The following is a 14,772-nucleotide window of genomic DNA, read 5'->3' on the forward strand; positions in this document are numbered from 1 at the left end:
CTGCACCATTTAGGTGCCCCCACTATGTACATAGTAGGCGCTTATAAATGCTTGTCCCTTGCCCTACTGTGTGACCTTGGATAAACCTCAGTCTGTCTGGAACCCCAGTTCCTCTTCTTGGAAATGGGAGGGTTGTGCTGGGCATTCTCTAAGATCTCTTCCAACTCTAAGGTTCATAGAAGCACAGTAGGAGGGGCTCCCTTGGAACACAGAATTTTAGGGCTGAAAAGGACCTTTGAAATCATCTAGTTTCAATCCTTTTGCTTTAGAGAAGAAGAAATAGAAGCCCAGAGAAATTACCTGCCTAATGCTACACAGCTAGTTAGTGACATTGCCATCACCAACTTCTGGCATTTTTCTCTATCCCTTAAAGGAAGAACCATGATGGACTGGGAAAGTGCATCAGCTCAGAAGTCTTAGCAAATCTCTGCCCTTCTCTGGACATCGGTCTCTTATCTCCCTCTGCTTCAACATCCTCATGTATAAAATGGGGCTGATAATGTGTATATTGCCTAATTTACAGGGCTATTATTGAGAACCACACAAGGGACTATATGTGAAAGGTTTTGTAAATTATCCATACTTCAACAATCTATAATTTTGTCATGTTGATACTCCTTCCACCAATGTAGAATGCTGTGGTTACTGTGGTTAACAAATTTATTACCCTTCAGCCAACCTGGTGTTAAGACACTCCAAACCTAAGAAGACTGGCCCAAGAACAGCATATTTACAATCCAGTGGCAGACTTTCCGGATTGGTTAGAATACTAGAAATGTCACCTGTCGTTATCATGTAGTGATTTTTTCCAAAAAAAAAAATATTTATTATGGTATTATGCTGACCCATGGGATGTAATGAGAAAGGGCCCTGGAGTCAGGAGGACTTGAGTTCAAATCTGACCCGAGACAGAAAAAGAAGAAAAGAGGATGGGTGAGGGTTGGAAAGGGAAGAGGTGAAGGGCATGGGGAAGGGGGGGGTGCTCAAAATGGTGGCCAGGGGATGGGGAAGGGAATGGCCAATAACTTAGACTGCTTTGGAGAGTTTTGCCAGGGCCCTGAGGATACTCTAGATGCCTACTCTTCACTTTCCTGGCTTCCACTGAGAGAAGGGGAAGGGGGAAATAAATACAGAGGGGGAAAAGTTTGCGGAAAAGAGGCTTCCTAGGGAATTGTCACATAGTAGGCTTATTTTCTCATTTTCTTGAAGTCTGCAGGAGTTTCAAAGGAGATTTGCATGGAGTTTATACCTATGCCCAAGGCCCCCAAATCCTAGGGTCCCTGGAGGTTGTTGTCTCTCAGGCTCTAGAAATGAAGTCTTTATTAAGAACTTGCTACGTACAAAGCACTGGGGATAAAAATGCAAAGCAGGACAGTCTGTGCTTCAAAGGAGCTCACATTCTAACGGAGAAGACAACACACATGGAAGGCTTTAGCTGCAAGGCCCATGAAAAGGCCCTCTTCCTCAATGTTATTTCCATCCATTCGTTTCAGATGTTGGATCATTTGACAATGCCAAGGACAGTGGTGGCAAGTCCTTCCTTTTCTGGGTCCTTAATATCTGTGACTATAGCACCCGCAGCAGTACTTGCCAGGCTGCATCTCCATAGGGGTTCATTCCCAGGATGATGGTTGTAAGTACTGGGCTAGAAGCATTCCCATTCCCAAGGCTCTTGGGTTCAGGGACCTCAAGGGCTGTCTCCATCGGGGTCTGAGGGGACATAGTGGTCCAAAGTGGTGGTGGTGGTGGCAGCATCTGTCTCTCCCTCAGAGTGCCTTGCTGCTTCAGCTAGGCTGTCCTGACCCTGGTCCCACTATAAATTATTCCTAGGTAAATGCTGTCAAATGGAAGGTGTTCCTTATACCCATGACATCTAAAAACAAAATCAAATTAGTGGCAAAATTATGTAGCAGTCTAATTCACAAACACAGGATCATGCATTTTGTCAATTAGGGAGACTAGGAATATTTAGAGGATGGTGAAAAAAACAATTATTATTCAACACATTTAATAATGACACAGACATTGAGGCTTTGTGGTATAGTAGAAAGAGCACTGGATGTCCTCGATTCAAATGCTGACCCTTCCACTTACTGCGTCGTATAAATTATTTTGCTTCTCTAGACCTCAGTTTCCTCACCCAGAAAACAAGGAGACCGGACTAGATAACTCCAAAAATTCCTTTCAATTCTAACACCACAAAAATTGGCAAAGATGCTGGAATGGTTTGCTAATTCCAGTTCATCTGACAGATGAGGAAACTGAGACAAACAGGTTAAATGACTTGCCCAGGGTCACAAAGCTAGCAAAAGTGTCTGAGGCCAGATCTGAATGCACAAATATGAGTCTTCCTAACTGCAAGCCCAGCACGCCATCCACTGCACCACCTAGCTGCCCTTCCTAATGTGTAGCATTCGCCAATTTCCAAGGTTTGTAAATGCTCACACTGAAAATTTAACAATCAGCTCTCATGAACAGGCACCAGCTGACTCCAGTATGCCTCTGGTTGTATATCACATCAGGGAAACCACAGGCACTTTAAATATTCTCATTAACAATGTTATTGTTTTCAAAGAGATATGCTATTCTTGAGGACTCTTTTGAGTGAAGAGCAAATTAAAAGACCACTCGCTTTATGTGAAAGGAGTTGGTTGGAATCACAAATTTGAGGTCATGCAGTGTAATTGTTGAGGGTGTTGTAGTAGCTGTGGATGAGGGATGATGATGGCAGGATCATAGATTTTATTGCTAACTGAGACCCTAGATAATATCTAGGCCAACGCTTCATTTTCAGATGGGAAAACAGAGGGCCACCCATTAGAAAATAAACTCATTGTGAGTAGGGATTGTTTCATTCTTTGCATCTTCATCTCCAAGCCGAGTGCCTGGCACACAGCAGGCACCTAATACATATGTGCTGATTAATTGGTTGAACGATGAGACTTGACCAAAGTTGCAGAGCTAGGGTTCAAATCTTTTTCACATTGGACAGAGGAAGATTCAAGTTCAAATCCAGCTGCAGACACAACAGGGAAAGAAGGAGAGATAAATAGGATAACACCAAGATAACACTTGGATTAACAGGATAACACTCTGGTGTAAATAATTATTTTCTACCTGTTTCTTGAAGTTTATGTATGTGATCACTGTAAAACTGGTAAACCAGTCCTAGCAAACCAGTTTCTATCACAAGTCATTACACATCTTTCATAAAGCATCAAATATTTGACTTGAAGATTTTACAGATGAGGAAACTGAGGCCAAAAGAGGAAAAGTGACTTGCCCAAGGTCATATCAGATGGAAGATAGCAGAGGCAAGATATGAACCCAGGTCCTCCGGACTCCAAAGCCAGACTTCTTTCCACTGTGCCACAAAGCTATCACAAATTAAAATAAGACATTGAGGTAGAACAGATTAAAATCCAAGGAAAACACTGAAGGAAGAAAAATAAGTAGATGCAGCCATTGTTTTTCTGAAGCACAGATTACCAGAAACCTAGCCCTTTAAGGGGTCACCTCAGTTCTCTGCTCCTCCATGAAACCCAACCCAGTGCAAGTTCTTCCTCTTCTAAGTTCCATCAGCCCTTATTTCATAGGCCACTTGTTGGGCATCCCTGCCTGGTATTGTTAAGCATCTTTTCATCTGTATGTCTTGTCTGTAAGAAGACAATTACGTGTAAATTACTTTGCAAAATGTGAAGCACTATGAAATTATTAGCTCTTATTATTATCATTACTGTCAATATTGTTGTTATCACCTTCTCTAGGCCTGTTTTTGTTTCTTCAGATGTGTAATGAAGTTCATATACTACATGCCCCTTAGAGTACCTTTCAGCTCTAATTCTATAAGACCCCATGGTGATGTGGAAAGAACATTGGACTGGGAGTCAGATGATTTGGGTTCACATCCTAGCTTTGCCATTCACTACCTGTTTGATCTTGGGAAAGTCAATTTATTCTTTAAAGACCTTATTTTCTTTATCTGTATGTAGATATAAGAACACAGAACAGGCTTCTGCCTCATCAGGAAGGAAACATACAGTATTTCAGAAAGAGTAATTGGGGTTGGGCTACTAATCCAAATTGCATTCTCACTGAAGGGTTCAGTCCCCTGGAGGGAGGCACTACTTTGGGTTCTGGGGTAGCCTGAGGGTCAAAGATCCTATTATTACAGCTCAGAAGCCCCCACTAATGCTTCCTGCTAACAATCAGCAGGTAGACAAAGTTCTTAGGAAAGGCATTTATCAAAATGGCGTAGCACAAATAGCTATAAAACATTTCCTTCATCATGCACACAGAGTCAATGGGAAAAGTGGATTCAAACTACAATGTACAATGATAGTTATACACACATTGGGAGAGGAGGCAGATACACAAGGCTGTGGCTATTGTACTTAACAAAGTCTAGACATCCTTTCTCTCCTGTGGAATCCTCATAAAGTTTCTCCCTGAGTGAATTATCTCTGCTGGGCAGGTTGCCCACCTGTGCTTCCAGCATCCTCTCCTAATTCATAGAAAGATTCTTGATGCCAGAGCTAGCTTTCTTTCAAGTCCACAGCCAGCTCAACTCTGCTGCCTGAGGTCCTGATTGATAAACCTGCATCTTGGCCTCGAGACTAAAGCTACTTATGGCCTTGAGTTCATATTCATGAATATATTTCTATTCTCTCAGTTATTCCTCAAACTCTCTGGCAATGACTCTTCAGCTGCTGTTTAGGGTATCTCCTTCTGGGTGTGCATCTCAAGAGGCTTCTCTGTATGTTATAGTGGCTGGGGCCCAGAACCCTTTTAAAAGAAAAGGAAACATTCCCAGATTGTATTTTCTCAGAAAAATACCACAATTTCTACATTGGCTGGGAGGGTCTCTAGGATTTAGAGCTGGAAGAGAGCTTATTTTACAGTTTATCACTAGGGAAACTGAAGCCCAGAAAAAGATGGTATCTTGTCCAAGGTCACACCAGTACTAAGTAACAGAGTGAAATGTAAGTTCATATTCTCTGGCTCCAAGTCCAAGGGTTAATCAGTTGATTAGGGCCTAAAACTCTGTTTGATAATCCCAGATTATGAGGGAAGCAATCAAAGGGTGGGGGTCAGAAAGAAAAATAGTTAAGTTTCTTGCAGCACTTAGCACATGCCTTGAAACTCGTAGATGGTTAGTAGGTGGAACAGTAGATAAATTACTGGGCCTGGAGTCAGGAAGACCTGAGTTCAAATCCAGCCCAAGTCATTTATTGCCTGTGTGAGGCTGGTGACTTTGCACAGCCCTCCCTCACTTAAATCCAGTTCACTTGCACCACCTCCCTGATGTCATGGTCCTCTTTGAGAATGAAGGACAGACAACAGCGACGACCCTGGGCAAGTCACTTCAATGCTGTCTGCCTCAGTTTCCTCAACTGTAAAAAGAGGATCAAAATATTGCCTACTTCACAAGATTGTTGTGAGGAGCAAATATTAGCAAAGAGCTTGACACAGTGTCTGGCACATAGTAGGCAATCAATCCATATGGCAACTACTATGTGTCAGCCACTGTGCTAAGTGACAGGGATACAAAAAGAGACACAAGAGTGCCTTGCCCTCAAGAAGCTTTCAATCAAATCAGGAGACAACAAAAAACAAATATATATACAGTGAACTTTATGTAGGATAAATAGGAAATAATCAACAGAGGGAAGACACTGGAATTAATTAAAATTAGAGAAGTCTTCCTGTAGAAGGTAGGATTTTTGTTGGGAATTAAAGGAAGCCAGGGAGGTCAGAAGTCAGATTGGAGGACAGAGAGCATTCCAGGCATGGGGGACAGCCAGAGAAAATGCTCAGAGCCAAGAGATGAAATGTCTCGTTTGTGGGACAGCTAGGAAGCCTGCGTCACTAGATGAAAGAATATGTGTCAAACAATAAAGTGTAAGAAGACTTAAGGTGGGAGGGGACTAGGTTAAGAAGGGCTTTGAATGCCAAACAAAGCATTTTGTACTTGATCCTGGAGGTGATAAGGAGCTACAGGAGTTTATTGAGTAAAAGGGTGACATGATTAGATCTGTTCTTCAGGAAAATCACTTTGGTGGCTGAGTGGAGGATAGATTGGAATAGGGAGAGACGGGACCAGCAGACCCACCCGAAGGCTATTGCAGTGATCCAGGGATGTGATGGTGACAGCCTGCATCAGAGAAATTGCAGCATCAAAGGAGAGAGGGGGGCATAATCAAGAGATGTTGCCAAGGCGGAATCGACAGGCCTTGGCAATAGCTTGGACATGGGGGTGAGATAGTGAGGAATCCAGGATGACTCCCGGGTCGTGAGCTTGAGAGACTGGGAGGATGGTGTTACCCTCTACAGCAACAGGGAAGGTAAGAGGTGGGAGGGTTTGGAGGAAAGATAATGAGTTCCATTTTGGACACGCTGAGTTTTAAATGTCTACCGGACATCCGGTGAGAGATGTCTGAAAGGCAGTTGGAGATTCAGGGCTGGAGGTCAGCAGAGAGATTGGGCAGGAAAAGTAGGATGAGCATAGAAATGGTAATTAAATCCTTGGGAGCTAATAAGATCACCAAATGTACTAGTCTAGAGATAAAGAAGTAGGCTCAGGACCCAACCTTTGGGGACACCTAGGGTTAGAAGGCCTGATCTGGGGGAGGATTCAGCAAATAAATGCTTATTCCCTTCCTACCCCCATCTAGCTAAACTCCCTTATTTTACAGATAAAGAAACGCAGACCTAGGAAGGGAAAAGGACTTTCCCAGCATTGTAGAAGTAGTAAGTAGTAGAGTCAGGTTTTGAATCCGGGCCTTCTGACTCTAAAATTAGGGCTCTTTCTGCTGAACCTCAGGGACATATTGTTCCTGCCAGAAATGAACTGGGCTCCTGTTGCCAGAATTCAAGCTAAAAAAGGAAAAACAGGGCTGTTGGATCTTCCAAAGGAGATCAAATTTCCGGAGAGGCTTAGGAACAGGAAGCCATCATTCAGTCTGCTAGTGGTGGAGACATTTCCAGCTGGAACATCCTCTCTGGGTAGCTAAACCTTGAGCAAATGGAGCAGAGCTGATCAAACAGATGGAGTGGGCAGGTCAGGAGTGAGGAGGCCCTCCGGAGGTGGGTCAAAGGAGAACAAGAGATGAGAATAACCACAAAAACAAGTGCTAGAAAGGAACACAGAGTTTGAGATCTGATGAAGATCACAGAGTGAGGATAGTTTTCTTTTGGGGTTTGGGGATATGGTACTTAGGACTCCCATTTTTCTCATAAGCATAATGAGGGCAGCTAGGTGAATGAGTATTGGTCCTGGACTCAGGAAGACCTAAATTCAAATCTGGCCTCAGGCGCTTACTAGCTGTGTGACCCTGTTTGCCTCAGTTTCCTCATCTGTAAAATGAGCCAGAGAAGGAAATGACAAACCACTCTAGTACCTTTGCCAAGAAAACCCCAGAAAAGGGGTCACAAAGCATCAGACATGACTGAATACGACTAAACAACAACAATATAAGGAGGGTAATAATTACATTTACCTCACAGGGTTGTGATGGGGATGAAAGCAGATGATGTATACATAGCACTTTACAAACTTTAAAGTGTATAAATGTGAGCAAATTTATTATCACTTCTGCTTAAGATTTCATTACAGAATTGCTTAATTATAATAGCTGACATGCACATAATGCTTCAAGGTTTACAAAGTACTTTACCTGTATCATGAAACATAGAAGCAATGAGGTGAAAAGAGTGCGGGGCCAGAAGTGAGGAAGACCTGAGTTCAAATCCCACTTCAGACATTTAGAAGCTATGTGACCTGGGTAAGTGCCTTAATGTCTGCCTGAATCAGTTTCCTCATTTATAAAATGGGGATAATAATATCCCCTATCTACCAATGTTATTGTGAGGATCAAATAAAGTATTATTTGTAAAGGATTTTTCAAATCCTAAAGCATTATATAAATGTTAGCTCTTATTGTTAAACATGACTAAACATGATCCTTTTAAAGGAGGAGGTAATAGAGGTATCATTTATATTCACATTTTAAGGATAGGAAAGTAAGGTACAGAGAGGTTAAGGGGCTGATAATATTGATAACCTTTTAGTCAATCTGATTAAAAAAAGAAGATTGCAGAAAAGGAAATAGAATTAGCCATAAAGGAATGACTAAAGGGAAGGGGAAAAGAAAGACCACCGTTCTTGATGGATTCAAAGGAGAAATTCTATGAAACTTTTAAATAAAAATTATACTACTACTACTACTATACAAATACCCTGCCATCCTTTTTATGAGGTTATTATAGCCCTACTATCTAAACCAGAGAGAGATAAAGCACAGAAGAACTACAGACCAATATCATTTATGGATATTGACTCAAAACTTTTAAATAAAATCCTGAAAGACTATAGCAATTCATCCAGGAAATCATTCAGCATGATCAAGTTGGATTTATATCAAGGATGTAAGGATGATCCAACAGTAGGAAAGCAATAAATATAATCATATTTAAATAAAAACATTCAAAGCTACATGACTATCTCAATAGATGCAGAAAAGTCCTTTGAAAAAATATAACATGTATTTATGCTTTTATTTAAAAAAAAACCTACAAAGCATAGGGATAAAGGGACCTTTTTCCAATATCATAAAAAGTGTCTAATTAAACCAAAAGCAGGCATCATGTGCAATGGGGATACACTAGAACCTTTCCCAATAAATATAGAATAAAGCAATAAATTTACTTACCCCATTATTATTTGATACAGTCCTGAAATGCTAGTGATAGCAAAAAGACAAGAGAAAAGAAATTAAAGGCATAAAGATAAGTACAGAGGAGATAGAACTATCCATCCCTATTTACTGATAATATGATGATTTACTTATAAAATCCTAGGGAATCAGCAAAGATGCTATTTCAGACAATTTATAACTTCCACAAAGTTGTAGGCTACAAAATCAACCCTCAAAAATCAATAGCATTGGGGCAGCTAAGTGTCGTAGTGAATAGGGCACTAGCTCTGGAGTCAGGAGGACCTGAGTTCAAATTTGGGCTGAGACACATGAAAACACTTACTAGCTGTGTGACCTTGAGCAAGTCACTTTACCCCAATTGCCCTGCCTTCCCCCCTCTGAAAAAAAAAATCAGCAAGATTTGTATGGATTTATAAAAAAAAAAAATAGCATTTCCATAGTTTTATAACAAAGCCCAAGAAAGAGAAATCCTATTCTAAATGACAACAAAATGTGTAAAATATCTAGGGATACGTCAATCTTCCAAAGCATTCAAAATATTAGTATACAAAGCGCTGGCTAAAGAAAATGTTAAAAATCATTTGGAAAAATAAAAGCTGTAAAATATCAAATAAAATAATGGAAAACGGTAGGGACAAGAGGAGAATAACACTTCCAGTCCTCACACTATTTTATAAAGCAGCAATCATCAAAACCATCTGGTATTGGTTAAACAATAGAAAGGTAGATCAATGGAACAGATTAGACAGGAGAGAATCAGAAACAATGGAATTCAATAACCCAGGGCCCCTAAACAAGAAAACATAGATTACCTGGGAAAGAATTCTCTATTTGATAAAAACTGCTAGGAAAGAAACTGTGGAGCAGTCTGGCAGAAATTAGGTTTAGACTAACACTTTACACCATATTCCACAATACATCCTAAATTTGATATGGAACCTTAATATTAAAGATCATACTACAAAAAAATCTGAAGAGAGCAGATCATAGACCTCTCACAGCTATGGGTAGGGCATGTATTCTTAACCGAAGGATAGAAGCAATTACAAAAGATAAAATAGATAACTTTCATTCCATAAAAAGGAGAAGCTTCTGCACAAACAACTTTAAATCATCTGAGATAAGAAAGGAAATAATTGGCTCAATGGGGAGAGGAGGGAAAGGAATTGTATTAGATTTCTCTGATATGGATTTGGTATTCAAGATATATAAGAATTAACAGAATATATGTGTGTGTATATGTGTATATACATACATATTTATATATACAAATATATATTTTATATACATATATACATTTATATACATATATGTATATATACATGTATGTATACACACACACATATATACATATATGTATATATATAGTAGACATAAAACCAAAAGCCATTTCCTAATAGAGAAGTTGTTGTCAAAGGATATGAACAAACAGTTCTACAAATTCAATTGTAAACTATGAACAACCATACGAAGGAATGCTCCCAATCGCTAATGTGAGAAATGCAAACCAAACGACCCTAAGGTTTTATCTCACACCCTGTAAATAATTGGCAAAGGTAACAAAAATTGGGAATAATCAATGTTGGAGAGGTTGTGAGAAGAGAAACACACTAGGGCATTGTTGGTGAAGCTATGAAGTATAGCCATTTTGGAAAGTAATTTGGAATTATGCAAATAAAACGACCAAAATGTCCATCAGCAAGTATGAAGTCAACAAACATTTTGGAAAGCAATTTTGGAACTAATTGGGCATAATCTTTGTCTCAGTGATACCAGTATTAAGCCTACATCTCAAAGAGATATGAGAGGAAAGGGACACACATGCTTAAGAAATGTTTATAGCAGCTCTTTTTCTTATAATAAAGACCTGAAAACCAAGGAAGTGGCCATCAATTGGATGATGTACAAGGTGTTCCTAAAGTCTGGACCTATAGGAAATGTGGAGTTATTGCATCAAGTTCACTTGAATCTTGCAAAGCGCATCAACCTTTGCATCACAAATGATGGAAATCATATTGAAGATGTTATTTATTAATATTCCGATTAAATAAGAATTTCATTCATTTCATTTCTTGAAAATATGCATTTTTTCCTGTGTCCAGACTTTAGGAACACCCTGTAGTGGTGATATTTGAACGTAATACTACTGTGCCATAGGAAATTATGAAAGTGACAGTTTCAAGGAAACCTAGAAAGATGTGTGCAGAATGAAGTGAGCATAACCCAGAGAACAATTGATATAATAACACTATAAAAAATTTTTTTGAAAGACTTGAGAACTATGTTCAATGCAATGACCAATGAGAGTTCCAGAGGACTGACAAGGAAATCTGTTACCTGCCTCCTGACAGAGGGATAATGGACTCAAGTTAAAGAAGGAGAAATATTTTGGGATGTGACCAAATCTGGGAAGTTGTTTTTCTTGACTATGCATATTTGTTTCAAGGGGTTTTGTTTTCTTTTCAATTGGGGATGGGAGGTGGGAAAAAAAGAGGAACTAGTGCTAGAATTAACCCCCCCCCCAAAAAAAAGAAAAGAAGGCAATTTAAAGATTTTTTAATGCACAAAAGAGAACAGAAGGACCAAAAGAAAAAAAAAACCCAGACAAGCTGGACAGTTTTGAAAGTTAACATATAGAATTTATTATAATATTTGAACAGAAAAGCAACTATACATTATAGATATTGAGTTTAATGTGCAATCCCCTTTTTCTGTTCTATTATGTATATAGAAACACTAATTCTATTTGGCATGTGTTAAAAAAATAAATTAAAAAATAAACATTGGAATAGCAATCCATTGTGAGAAAGAATGTGAGAGGACATCCTGAAAAGAGAATGCTGAATACTGAAGTAAAGCTGCATCAGCCAAGTGGAACACATCAAAGACTAGGTGACAACTTGTTTTTGCCAGTGACATATGATGTTCACGTTGCTCCAGATAACTACAACTTATTCATAAAATTCCTGGAATCCCTGCTCACAGGAAGACATGACAGCTGTCCGACAGACCAAATCAAGCCTCCAGGAAGTCACAAAGCGCGCACGTGTGAGGATGAGAAGTCAGGACTCTGATGTTACTATGGCCTCATCTGCACATCTATCTTAACACAAAGCGTGCTCTGCTTTATATGCTGCTTCTTCAATTGACAGTGGGCTAGTACCTTGTTTAAAAATATTTTTTTACTTTTGTTTTTACATCACTTTCATTTCCAAATTTATAACAAAAAATTTAAAAGGCAGGGAGGGAGAAGCTCCGCAAAAACAACACATTACTGGGTCTGACAGCATAGGCAATGTTCCACACTCATAGTCCCCTCCCCACTCCATCTCTGTAGAGAGGGAGGTGCATTTTTTCAGCTCTTCCTTGGTCATTACAATAACAGAAGGTTCAGCTTATTTTTCTGTTACATTGATATTGTGGTCATTGTGCATATTGTTATCCTGATTCAGCTTCAGTCAATGGGTTAGCTTCAAATTAGTGGCAGCTTCCTGCTGTTTGGGTCCAGGTGCTATGTTCTATGGGTAATTGCTGAAAGCCCTGAAGCAGAATTCCTGACAGGTGTTCCCATCAGGTGACAACACCAGCATGCTGCTCCCTCCCTCCCTCCCTCCCTTTCCTCAACCAGCACTGTGAGGAATCACCTTTCCCCACGTGGCAATTCCTGAATGCTGATGATTGGCTCCTGCATCCATCCTTATCGAAAAGGGTTGTTACACTGAAGGGAATATGCATGTGTGTGTGTGTGTATAAGTGAATGTGTATGTATGTATATATGTATGTGTATATATATATATAGAGAGAGAGCGGGCACAGGGTGAGTTGAAGATGAAGGGAAGATATCTAAAAGAAATAAAATCAAATTAAGGGATGAGAGAGGAATATATTGAGAGAGGGAGATAGGGAGAGATAGAATGGGGTAAATTATCTCGCATAAAGGTGGCAAGAGGAAGCAGTTCCGTGGGAGGAGGGGAGAGGGCAGGTGAGCGGGGAATGAGTGAATCTTGCTCTCATCAAATTTGGCCTGAGGAGGGAATACCATACATACTCAATTGGGTATCTTACCCCACAGGAAAGAAGAGGGAAGAAGATTAAAAAAAGGGGGGAGGATGATGGAGGGGAGGGCAGATGGGGGTGGAGGTAATCCAAAACAAACACTTTCGAAAGGGGACAGGGTCAAGGGAGATAATTCAATAAAGTGGGATGGGTTGGGAAGGAGCAAAATATAGTCAGTCTTTCACAACATGAGTATTGTGGAAGGGTTATACATAATGATACACATGTGGCCTATATTGAATTGCTTGACTTCTTAGGGAGGGTGGGTGGAAAGGGTAGAGGGGAGAGAATTTGGAACTCAAAGTTTTAAAAACATGTTCAAAAACAAAAAAAAAGTTTTTGCATGCAACTAGAAAATAAGATACACAGGCAATGAGGCATAGAAATTTATCTTGCCCTACAAGAAAGGAAGGAAAAAGGGGATGAGAGGGGAGGGGGGTGATAGAGGGGAGGGCTGACTGGGGAACAGGGCAACCAGAATATATGCCATCTTGGAGTGAGCAGGAGGGTAGAAATGGGGAGAAAATTTGTAATTCAAACTCTTGTGACAATCAATGCTGAAAACTAAATATATTAAATAAATAAAAAAAGGGTTGTTACAAATCATAAAATCTTTTTTTTCAAGATCAACACAAATAAATCTATATTTCACTAACTGCTACTTTTATTAGGTGCTCAACTGATCATTTCCAACCATATGCTTAAGACACCAGGACCACCTTGAATCCTTGCAAACTGACTCTCTCATCCTCAAGCAAATCTCTATACCCAAGAGTTTCTTGGCCTTGGGAGGGTTTGGGGGGTGTGGAAGAACACATAAGTGAGTCAGGGATTTGCACAGCCCTTACCTGGTCCAGACCCTTAGCACCTCACAATGGATGAAAAGCAACAATTTGTTATCTGGTCTCCCGGCTCTAGGCCAGCATGCACACAGCTGCCAAAGTAATTTTTAATCAAACACACTTTATTTATTTAATGGGGGACGAGGGTGGGGGGGAGGCGGTGAGGTGGAAGGAACATTCTGGACCTGATTTCATCCATGTCAGGAGTTCCTGATAAGACTCCTTCCAAAGCAGATCTGCAACAATTATGGAATTTACTGTTCCTAAGAGTCTTTTAACCTCTTAGTGCAACCCTTTCAAATATAAGTTTCATTAAATCATTCTCCTGCTCTAGAACATAAAGTGGTTCCTCTTTGCTTACGGGATCAAACCTAAGGTACTTAACATGGCATCCAAAGGTATTTAACATTAGTGTTCAAAGCCCTTCCTCAACTCTTGCCATCATGCACAACTTTAGTGTGGCTAGGAGATGTCTTCACAGTCCCATCTTTGCTCTTTATCTTTGTTTAGCCTATTTCCAGCCACCACAGTATTCCAGATGTCTGCCAATCTCCTTCTCTTCTTTCCAAATGACTAAGGGCAAATTAAATTCCTCTGTGAAACTCTCCTTTGATTAATATAATTCTTTTATTTTGCCTTCTTTTAGCACCTATCAAGTAATACGTTGAACTGCACTCGATTTTGCTATTTCACACAGAGTATCTTCTTTGCAGTTCCACTATAAGCTTTTTCTGTGCAGAAACCATGCATTCTTTTTCTCTCATCCTCCATCGGGACTCTAGCAGTACTCCAAGATGTAGCAAGGACAGCCACACCGTGGTAACACTGGGCACAAGTAGCCCATTTGAATATTTGGGATGCAGAGGTCTCTAGATTTGTGCATCTCACTGGTTCCTCTGTGTAACAACCATATTGAGGTGTATGGGGGGTTCAGGGAGAACCAGCACCTCTGGCAGGAGTGCCTGCCAAGCCCTTTTGAGGGAGGCTCATCCACCTTAGGACGTGTCCACCTGATTCATGCAACTCTTACCTGTGGCTACAAAGAGCTGTAGCATGTGCAGCAGCTAGAGCCCCATAAGACCATTTTAGTAGATGGCCTAACCCAGACTGAGGGTAACCAACAGGCCTCAAACCCGTCAGTGAGTTAGGGCGGATGT

General features: G+C 40.3%; 1 protein-coding gene across 2 annotated transcripts in view; it reads right to left on the reverse strand.

Moving 5' to 3' along the window:
* KLF11 (Kruppel like factor 11) overlaps positions 1–14,772 on the reverse strand; it is a 49,246-nt gene that overhangs the window by 16,996 nt on the left and 17,478 nt on the right. Inside the window, exons 5-6 of one of the 2 annotated variants that reach the window (XR_005009824.1) lie at positions 8,712–8,741; positions 1,830–1,873 (exon numbers count right to left, since the gene is read on the reverse strand). The exons of the other annotated variant lie outside the window; for it this stretch is intronic. The gene's annotated coding sequence lies outside the window, so the exon portion shown is untranslated. Of the gene's footprint in view, positions 1–1,829; positions 1,874–8,711; positions 8,742–14,772 lie in introns of those variants that run through there. 2 annotated transcript variants of the gene reach the window in all.

This window comes from Trichosurus vulpecula, chromosome 3 (genome assembly GCF_011100635.1).
Source record: "Trichosurus vulpecula isolate mTriVul1 chromosome 3, mTriVul1.pri, whole genome shotgun sequence".
NCBI classification, from domain to species: domain Eukaryota; kingdom Metazoa; phylum Chordata; class Mammalia; order Diprotodontia; family Phalangeridae; genus Trichosurus; species Trichosurus vulpecula.